The sequence below is a fragment of the Schistocerca americana genome, chromosome 11 (genome assembly GCF_021461395.2).
Source record: "Schistocerca americana isolate TAMUIC-IGC-003095 chromosome 11, iqSchAmer2.1, whole genome shotgun sequence".
Classification (NCBI taxonomy): Eukaryota; Metazoa; Arthropoda; class Insecta; order Orthoptera; family Acrididae; genus Schistocerca; species Schistocerca americana.
Window position 1 is genome coordinate 70,479,867 of NC_060129.1, and position 11,597 is coordinate 70,491,463.

Consider the following 11,597-nt stretch of genomic DNA (forward strand, 5'->3'; position numbering starts at 1 on the left):
GCTGCCTAACACTACAATGGCGAGTATTACAACAATGCAAAGCAGCCACAGACTGCACACAGCACAGCCAGTGATTTTCATATTGAGCGCTACGTAACGTTGCCAATAAGAAAACATAAACAGTCTACTTACATAGAAAAAACATAAACAGCCTACTTACATAGCCCCCATGCTCCCCACAAAAAAATTTTACAAATGTTTTTGGCCAGTGGCCAATAATGATTTGATACAATTTTTCATAATTACACTAACAAAGATATCCAATGCACACACTTATTGATACAATGTTGGTCAAAAGCTAAAATTTTCTCACAGTCCATAAAGACAGTCCTGATCATTCATCACAATAGTAATTACAGTTTTTTTTCACATTGTCTCATTAGTAAAAAAAAAATTGCACACAGAATTAGTGTATTTCCATGCAGTCTTGAAGAAGTAGTGTTGTCCTTCCAACGGAAAGACGGTGCTGACTCTTGACATGCTGACAGGTAATGGGCCACAGTGGAGCAAACCCACAGCAGAGTCATTCGAAGTTCTGACGAATATTGGTAGGTAGGTCATCACAGAGCAGACCCACTGTAGTCCTGGTAGAGAGTATTGGTACTGGTGGGCCACCAGAGGTGCAGACCCACTGCAGTCCTTATAGAAATAATGGTATTGGTGGGTCATCAGAGATGCAGACCCACTGTAGTCCTTGTAGAGATGGCCAGCAGCCATCTGTTGCGACTGTGCCGGTGCACAATCACCATCGAAGGGGCTTGCAGAGAAGATAGCAATTCCATATACCCCCACTTGTGCACTCACAAAGTTTTTGGAATTGTCCTTAGACCCAGCAATGCTGTTGTCCAGTCCCTTGCTGAATTATTAACACACGTGCAAACACTATCAGTCCCTACTTCTCACATATTGTCCATATACTATGACCAACAGAAACGTGTGCAGTGAAATGTAACGTACAAGTTACTTAATTAGATGAACCGGTGTCAATTACAATTTTATAGCAGAAGAATACAGTAACAAAGGTACAAAATACATCATGAAAAACATAACAATACAGATAACATTTGTAGTACAGGCTTTACAACAGAATAGAAATAAACATATACATCAGTGTTACAGGAATTATGATATAAGTAAATACATAAACGATCGGAATAACTTTTGAAACATCAACTTTACACATGAGCATTAAAACAAAACAGAATAAATAATGTCTAAGCATCTTTAAAAAGAAAATAACAGAGTATTAGAAAAATTCTACAACATAGCTCTCATCAGCTAAACACATAAAGACAGGAAAAACACAAATACACAAGGGTACACAAACATATAGCGGAATAATAGAAGGAAAGGACAGGGTTTGTTTTACTGCAGTATTTTGCAAACAAAACTTTCTTTACTTCTCGGAGATCGCCCTTCATTCATCATTATTCCCAAAAAGTCCTATCTATACCTCCTTCCTGTATTCTATTCATATTTCTTTCAAAATAATTATTTCTGATTGTACGATACTCATTTGGGCCCAAATCTTTTTCATATAACTTCGCATTGCATTCTTTACCTATTCTCCATAGTCAGTTTCTTATATAGTCTACCCCTCTTAAGCTAACTTAAATCTACTGAGCTCAGAGATATATATACCAAGGGACGAGGCAATGCAGCATCACATAACAAATTAACACAAACAGCAATGACAAAAAATGCAAATTGGCAAAGCTAGCAGCATAAATTAGCAAAAGTCAAATTCAATAACACTATGCCTGGCAAACAGCAGCAACTTATACCTAAACATTACATAGCGCAAGCAGAAAAAATATTATACTAAAGACGATAGTGCAGACAAGGGAAATGTATATTCACATCTTAATGTCTATGTAATTAAAGTGGTGTACCATAACAACTTATTGTAAAAAAAAATATTACCATGTACTTGAAAAGAAAATTATGTGTTACTGTTACTAGTTCCTTCTTATTGTTCTTTCCTTTCCAAGTGCTCCTTTTTTAAAGAATGTGGATCATAAAATAATTATTTAATAGATCTGTTGACAGAAAGTGTTCACATTAGCAAATGCATTTCATTTTATAAAAGCAATGCTGCAACACAGCTGGAAACCAGACATCAAATGAAATAAGCAACTATGAAAAGCAAAGCATAAAAATATCATTCAATAGTCATGTGGCATTTCGTAAGTCAGTAGCACTCAACTCTCGGAGAAAGACACTTGTCATAATCAGGTGTGCAGATGTACGAATATTTCCCATCAATTCATAAGCATTTCAGTAATTAGCAAAAAGTGTGAGTAATCATATGTTTTCAAGTAACGAGGGTGTCGCATTAGCGATGAAAGGCACACCCTAATGGCTTGTTCTCCAGGTGTTTGACACAGCTGTGTGCCCACAACGCATTACAAAAATCATATGTTTTCAAGTAACGAGCGTGTCGCATTAGCGATGCCCTCTACAAAGGAATATCAATAGCAAGGTTAATGGAAGTAATGAGGGTGTCGCATTTGCAATATTTTCTCTAAAGGAATGTCAATGGCGAGGATAAAGGCCTGCCTTTTTTTCCTTTTTTTTTCTACCTGTGCCTCTGGAAAGGCCCTCACTCTAATGGCTTGTTCTCCAGGTGTCTGACACAGTTGTGTGCCGACGACGCACGTGCAGGTGGTCACTTTCTTACGGAAATATTTACGACAGCAGTTTCCGCTACAGAGACAGTCTCATATACAAAATTTCACGGGTCGAGAATTTGCGTTGCAAGTGTGTAGAAACAAAATCCTATGAATATAACAGTGTCCAAAAAAATTTTCGCCGGCATTGTGATACATTCACGCATTTACACACACGTTTCATAACTCTTAAAGTACGATTCTCGGTTTCCAACATCCTTTTTCAAAAGTCAAGAGTCCCTAACCACTATTCATTACTCCTTACCTTATTCGTCGACACTTCTTCAATATTACATCATAACAGATAAGTAGCATAATCAAATAACTCATATAGCATCAGTCTATTAATCAATAACATACCTCAGCAGCATAATACACATCGTCGTCGTAATAATAACATCATAACACCTCAGTCAAATCTCAAAATCGTCGTAGCTTTCTGCAATAATTTCAAAACCTAAAGAAAATTCTCTGCTCATTTCAGTAGTGTCATCTACCTCAAACGTACTTTAAAAATCATGATCCCATACCAAATACATCATTCAAGGCTCTCATAGTAACACAATGGTTCCAAAAAAATATGAAGAGTTCACACAGTACAGACAAAATACAATTTCATAAGTGTGAAGTTACCCAACTGTGTAATTGCGTAAACATCTGTCACTAACGCAGTAAAAAGGTTTGTCTCTCTCAGTTAAATGATCAGATAACTGTGTAATTTATGTGTTAGAGAAATATGGTACCGATGTGTAAAGTTGTATAAGCAAATACCATATTAGCTAGGGCTACTTGTGCTTGCCAAACACATGGTACACAAAGCAGGCGTGTACCCCCCCTGAGGTTTATTGTAATTATACCCTCAGGTGTTACAGATTACAGCAATGGAATGAAATGTATCACGAAAAACTTTCTTTGTAATTCAAAATTCTTTAAAAATAAATGTTTTAAGTACAAAATTAATCACTCAAATACGTGTCCTGTAGCGTTAAATGTGCGTCTTGCTGTAAGATAATCTCTGTGGAAGTGTCGTAGTTATTGTCCTCCGAAAGCTAAGTTCTGCAGAAGTCAATGTACTTACCTCATGATAAACAAAAGTGAAATGCTTTGCGTATAGATTTCTTAGTTATTACGCTTATTGTTGTGATGAAGAAATTACTGTGCTGTAACGTATTGTTGTCCTACGGAAAAGGCTGTCTCCTTGTAGCAATAGCACAAAAGTCACCACTAAAACATGTCTCACTTTATAGAAGAATTCAGAAAAAACTGTGCAGATATAAAACAGATACACCGCAAAAGCAACATTGTAAATTGTCATGCATTAGCAGCGTCGTGATAAAATCGTGTAGCTGTCACATAAACTAACCACTGTGTCATCTGGCATTTCACAGAAAGCACTTCAAATCCAGAATCCACTCTCAAGCAAACCAAAATGTTGCATGAAAATTTCATTAGCAGTGCTGGTATATGTTCTAGGTATGTAAGCCGTATATTTGTTATGTAATCGTGCAACTAACAAGGAGGAATGTATAATAACAACACTGTGTCGTCTGTTCGCAATAACAATGCATTCGCAATTACTTGTCTAAGTTACCTATGTTCTTGACTGGATAGTTAGTTAGCTTTAAAACATAGTTGTATGTTAACAGTTTCTCAGTGTGACAAATTGTACAAGTAGCGTGAAGTGAAAATTGCAAAGACTAAGTTAAAAAGCAGATTATCTGTCAATAAATGGTTTTACATGAGAAATGTGGTGTAAACCTTTACTCTTCCTAGTACGCAGAGTTTCAACTTCAAAGCAATTATCATGTTGTATACATCGGTAAAGAATGCTAAAATTTTTCTCAGGGCTAGCGTCTTATGTTATTTTTCTCGGAGCTAGCGGGCGCACGCGGCTGCCTGCTGTGCGAGTCATTGTCTGTCTCTTTGTTGGCGCGCGTCGTTATTGGGATTAGGAGACCTAGCTTCTACAAATTCACTTTGTCGAGAGGGCCCTCCTCTGTTTGAAGCTCGCCAGTTCTGATGGAATTCAGGTCTGTCGTTTTGTCGGTAGTTTACATAGTTTCTTTTTTGTCGGTCATGTGGTGGAGAATTTCTCCCGGAATCGTAACTGCGCGCTGAACTGTTGCGTCTGAAATTACTCTGTCTCCCTTGATAAGAATAGTTCTGGTTACCATATTGTCTGTTTCTATTATTGTCTCTGTTATATTCATTACTACGGAAATGCGAACTTTCTCTGTAACTATAATTCTGCCAATGGTTGTCATATGGGTGGTGTCTGTTTTGGTCACGATTTGCGTTGTAAGAATAGGCTTGTCGTGGCCAGTTATTGTTTCTGTCGTCACGGAATTGTGACGGATGTGACCTGTAGTGATTGTTTTCCTGTTTTCGCATCCCGCGACTGTTTGTGTCAATTTCTAATTCTTGTAGGAGTCCCTGAAAAGCCTCAATGTCTTCTTTGCAACGTCCTGCTAAAATAATATGTCGTAAATGTTCAGGCAGTTTGATTAAGCAAATGCGGATAAGTTCTGACGGGCTGTATGGGTTTGACAGGTATTGATTCTTGTGCAACATGTCTTCAAAATATTTCACAAGACTGGGAAATTCAGATTGTTCGAAATGTTTCATCATTATGATGCTATGTTTTACGCGGTCTTGTGTGGCTTGAGACCAATATGCTGAGAGGAAGGCATGGTAAAATTCTCCTTCACTGTGGCAATCGTGAATGACCGATCGCATTCTTACAGCTGGTTCATTCTCTAAGTAGCCACACATAAATTCTAACCTGTGCTCCAATGACCAGTTGGGAGGGAAACAATGAGAGAATTGATGGAGCCACGCTTGTGGATGAATGTCGTTGGCAGAATTCTTAAACGTTTTGAATTTACGTGTAGTAATGAACAGCTTATAGTCAAAATCATCGTGTCGGCGAGTAGCATATCGGTCATTGTTACGTCGTGTCGGCGGTTCCATCTCAAAATTCGGTGTACCTTGCCAATTTCTTTCATAATTACCGAAATGCCCTGTGTTATTATTTTGTGGCTGTTCCGTATTTCTATGTCCCTCTTCCCTTATTGGGGCGCGAGTGTCCTCTGAAATACGTAATTCTTGTATTACCTGTGTCAGCTGATCTTGTACTTCCCGCATTTCTCTTTTGTATTGCGTATTAATTTGATTCTGATTTTGTTTGAATTTTCTTATTTGTTCATACTCTTCTGTGTCAGTGAAGGCTATGGGTCTTGTGTCATTCGGATCATCATCTACCTTTGTAGATAAGTTAGTGACCTGATCCGAAAGTTCGGCTACTTTCTCCGATAGTGAACACATTTCCTCAGTGTGTTTTTCTGAACCAAGTTTCAGAGTGTCCATTTGTGTTGAAATCGAATCTACTGTGTTCTTTAAGTTTTCCTGAGTTTTTGCCAGTTGCGTAACCGAATCGGTAGATGCAACTGAGTCAATTTTAGCCCACAAGGTCTCATGATTTTCATGAACAATGGTTTGCAGCTCTTTTATGGCTGCTTCGTGATTCTGTAATGCATTCTCATGACGCGAAAAAATAGGTTGGAAATGCTCACAAATTTGTGTTTTTACGTCATTACAGACTTTTTGACATTTCGATTCAATGTTATGTAACTCAGTAGTTAAATCTTCACGTGTTTGTTCAAGTGTGGTGTCTAACTTCCGAAGATTTTGTTCCATTGTGTCTAGCTTCTGAAGCTTTTGCTGTGTTTGTCTCTGATTTTGTTCCATTGTGTCTAACTTTTGCAGCTTTTGCTGTGTTTGTCTCTGATTTTGTTCCATTGTGTCTAACTTTTACAGTTTTTGTTGTGTTTGTCTCTGATTTTGTTCCATTTGTTGCATTAGTTGTAATAACAATGCATTAGTGTCTGGAATCTGTTCCTCTACTCTTTTCGGCAGTGCATTTGCACCGGCAACATTCACATTTTGACAAGCTGAAAATGTGTCTTGACTTATTTGAGAAAACGGTGAGGACGCAAAACCTGAATCTACAGTATTTGCAAAAAATCATTTCGGATTCCTGAGGCGAGCTGTTGCCGACCGATCGATCGATAATGCTTCCCTGTTCACTACCTGTTTGACTGCCTACGCCATTGTTTGACGCCTGCTCGATTTCCCTATGCACAGTTACCAAATTACTACTTTGAATATTAGTTAATTCATTATATGGTGGGGCCAACACACTGCTTTCGTCTTCACTGTCATTTCTCATTTTACTTTGGAGCCGAGTGTTACGTTTTTCACACGCCATTATTGTCACAATATTTCACACGATAACACAGAAAAGCACAATTTGAATAGCAAAAATAAGAGAACACATTAACATAGCACTGAAAATAATATGTAGTTAATTACAGGCGCAGCTGCGAAATACTTGGTGCAAATCTACATGCATGCCACAACTGTTTTACAGTACAACAATGAAAGACTGCAACTACAAAGGAGATTCTCTCTACAATTACGCGCTAGCAATAAACAAAAGCTACACTAAATACACAAACTACAAGAAAAAAATCAGAAGATTCCAGTGAGGTATCCTGGCAGGGTCGCCATATGAAACGTCCCCTTTGAACAATTATACAAGACTGTGCTTAACCTGACACACAATATTTTTTAGCGCAACGCAATCTGACTTTCAAAATTCCCTACTAAAGAATGGCCCTGACTAACATTAAACTATATCTTCCAGAAATCACTTACCTCACAAAAATCTTCGCTACTCAAGCTACTGCAATACCGCGAGTGCCACTACTGCCAGCTAAATAAAAGATTCAAACTACGGAAGGCACTAACTACTGATAGGGATAGTTAGCAAATGAAAGATATTAATAGAGAACAAACAATGTATTTACCTTGATATCATCATATATAAATGTAGCAGTTCATGACAAATTACAAATCTCCGCCATCTCTCTCCCCACATCCACCACTGCTGGCGGCTCACCTCCAACTGCGCAACGCTACGCGCTGTTCACAGCCAGCTGCCTAACACTACAATGGCGAGTATTACAACAATGCAAAGCAGCCACAGACTGCACACAGCACAGCCAGTGATTTTCATATTGAGCGCTACGTAACGTTGCCAATAAGAAAACATAAACAGCCTACTTACATAGAGAAAACATAAACAGCCTACTTACAGTCTCACCGATCCTCACCCACCTCCGCCCGCTGCCGCGCCTGTATTCCCATGTCCCACCCGGTCTCCATCTCTCAACCCTCCTTACCCTCTCCCAAGGTGGCTTCCGCCAGCTCCCCCTCCCTGATGATGTCCTCCTCCCCTGCATCTACCGCTCCTATCAACTTTGATCCTCCCTCCTCCACCTCCTGTGTCCTTTCCTTTAGGCACCCTCCCTCCCCCCTTTCCCTTCTCTTCTCTTTCCTTTCCCCCTCCCTCCTACCCTCTCCCCCGGGATTCCCCTCCCCCTTCCTCCCTCCCCCTCTCTCCTTTGCCTATGGCATCTCTGCTCTCCCCTCTCCCATTTCCCCTTCCTCCTCCTCCACCTCCTCTCTTGGCAGGTCCCCAGACTCGTACACGCTCAGTGAACATTCGCGCGCCACAGATCATCGCCATCAGTGTTTAGTGTGTGTGCATCGTTTTGCGTTTCGTGCAGTTACAACTCAACTGTTCACATGTGCCGTTGCCGTTCTCTGTGTTTTGTGCGCTGTGTCTCCAAGTGTTAGTGTTTTTTTCGTCCAACGTGATCGGCTTCTTGTTTATTGTTTTTTTTTTAATCACCATTTTTTGCCTGCCGTTTTTGTATTGTATATATCACCTCTGTCATGTTTTATTGTTCCACTTAAGGCTGAAGAGCAGCATACTATGCTGCTGACAGCCCGCCTGTATAGGTGTTTAAAATTACAATAAAGGAAAAAAAAAGTAGTAGTACAGCAACGAAATTCCGGGACTGGCGCCAGACCTGCACACGACTCAACGCCACCCTCCCTATCAACTCCTCCAAGTACTGTTCCGCCTTCCATCGCCTTACTGGTTCCCCTTCTGCTCCCCAGTACCCCCTTCTCCATAACCATCGCCCCCTTCCTGACTACCTCAGTAAGGCCAAACACTTCGCTTCCCACCTTTCCGAAGTGTTCTCCATCCCAGATGAGCCCCACTTTATAATGTTACTTAAAATCCATCTTGATTACAAATTTTTTTTATTTTTTTTTATTATTCATATGACCGGTTTCGGTTCTGAATGAACCGAAACCGGTCATATGAATAATAAAAAAAATTTGCAATCAAGACGTATTTTAAGTAACATTGTAAAATCACTGATTGCGGTTGTCCCATAAGACATTATGTCTGTTTTTGCAGAGCCCCACTTTGATTATTCTCTTTTCCCCCTCTTTATGGAACGTGCCGACACCTCGGTCACTCCACTTGCTCCTAATTTCCAGTACTAGGGGCAGTTGACCCCTCCGACATAAACACTCCCATCACAGCACAAGACATTGAACTTATCCTCCGGACCAAACGCAACACGGCACCTGGTCACAACTGTATCACCTACCGCCACCTTCGAGAAAGCCCCTATTCCTTCCTGACTGTCCTCGCCGTCTCTATAATGTCATCCTCTCTACTGGCTTCTACCCTGACCTGTGGAGGACCTCCCGCATCCTCTTATCCTCAAACCCAACAAACCACCTTCTGCCACCTCTTCCTATCGTCCCATCTGCCTCACCTCCATCTTCACTAAGGTCTTTGAATCCATCCTCTCCCACTGTATACATCAGCACCTTACTCAACACCACCTCCTCCCCCTTACCCAGTGTGGCTTCCGACCCTCCTTCTCTGCTGAAGACCAACTCCTAAACCTCGTTCACCTTCTGTGCCTCCAGCTCAACTCCCGTCGCTCCACCATTTTTGTTTCCCTTGACCTCCAAAATGCCTATGACCGTGTATGGCATTCTAGTCTCCTCTTTAAACTCCAAACCTACGCCCTGCCTATCAATTTTGTCCGTCTGGTTGCTTCCTTCCTCTCGCACCGTCCTTCCTATGTCACCCTCCACAACACCAACTCCCATATCTTTTATCATACGGCAGGCGTCCCCCAGGGTTCAGTCCTCTCCCCTTTATCTCTTGTATACGGCTGATATGCCCAAGCCACCTCCACCAGTCCACCTTCTCCAGTACGCTGATGACACCGCCTTCCTGGCTCTCTATCCTACCCTTCAATGGCTCCAACGTACCCTCCAAACCCACCTTAACCAGTGCACCACTTGGTGTAACTAGTGGTTTCTCCGTCTCAACCCCTCTAAAACCCAGGCAATCATCATAGGCCGCACCACTCGCTCCTTTCGCCTCCATAATCTACCTCATCCTTTATGGTCGTCCCATCCAGCTCACCCCCACCCTGAGATACCTTGGCCTCACCCTCGACCGACACCTCACCTGGACCCCTCATCTCCAGACCGTCCAGCAGAAAGCCCATTCCTGCCTCCGCCTTCTGAAACTCCTGTCTGGCCACATGGGGATTACATGCTTCTACCATCCTCCACACCTACAAATCCCTCATCCATCCTGTCCTCAATTATGCCAGCATTGCCTGGATCTCCGCACCCATCCACTTTTACAAGGCCCTCCAAATCCTTGAATGCCATGCGCTCTGCCTTGCCTACCACATTTGCCTTCCTTCCCCTACACGGTTCCTGTATGAACTGATCCCCTTCCCCACCTCCTCCTGTTCCTCCAAGATCTCCGCATCCTTTACATTGTCCACAGGCTTGATACCCCCACCCTCTGGTTTCCTCCTTCCTCTCCACACCCCGCCCGTTGGCGCCTCTATCGCTGTATCCCTCCCTCTCTCCACTTCCAGACTCTCCTTCGCCTTCATCAGGGCAATTTCCAGCACCTCCCCCTCCAAGATGATGAACTTCGCCGTGACATCTACCCTTCCTTCCAACTATAACCTGGCCTTGTCCCCTCCCCCCTCCCCAGGGCCCCTTTCTTCCTCTCCCCTCCTTCTCCCAGAGCGGATTTTCCTCCTTCCCCCCACCCCCTGAGACCCTACACCCCCTACTTGCCTCTTTCCTTCCCACATCCCTCCCTACCTTGCCTCTTCATTGCGCACCCTGCCCATCTCGCCCTCTCTTCCCCTCCCTCCCTTCTTCCGGTCTCCCTCATCTCCTTGCGGAGATCCTCCATTTTGATCATTGTCAGTGTGCCATGTCAGTGTTGTGTTTAGTGCTGTTTCTCCTGTGCGTCAAGATGTGTGATTTTAATTGTGTACTGCCTTGAGGTTCGACATCAGTGTTTGTTATGTGCTACGCCATCCGTCGATACCTTTTATGCTCCAGTCATACTGTGCCTTGTGTTCTTTTAATTGTCCCAGTGTGTGGCTTTTTGTGTGTGCTACTTTTAAACAGTTTTTTATCTCCATTTTACAGTCACCAGGTTTTTTGTTTATTGCCTTCCATGATGTTCCCCTTTTTTTATATCTGTGTTCACCATATTCTCTCCTTTGTTATTTTTAAATGTCTTCTATTGTTTGTTCTATGTCTTTTAGCTGAAGAGCAGCGCATATGCTGCTGCCAGCCCACCCCGATGGGGAATTGGAATACAATAAAGAAAAAAAAAGTAGTAGTATTATATAATTTCTTGTGCTGCTCACTTAATAGAATAAGTGTACAGCCTTGTAATACAAAAAAATATATACGTAATGTGTCAGATTCGTTTACTCATGTCCTGAAGAAGATAGTCCTATTGGGGAAAGTGTGAGTACGCTAATCCAAGTTTTATGTGAGATTTGGAAACTGCTCAATTTCTCCAGCTACAGCATCTTTACAACATAAGATCGAAAAGGTTGACAGTGTTACATTTCTGGGACTACAGCTCGATAATAAATTCAGTTGGGAAGGGCATACCATAGAATTGATGAAGCACCTAAACAAGTCTGTATTTACAGTGAG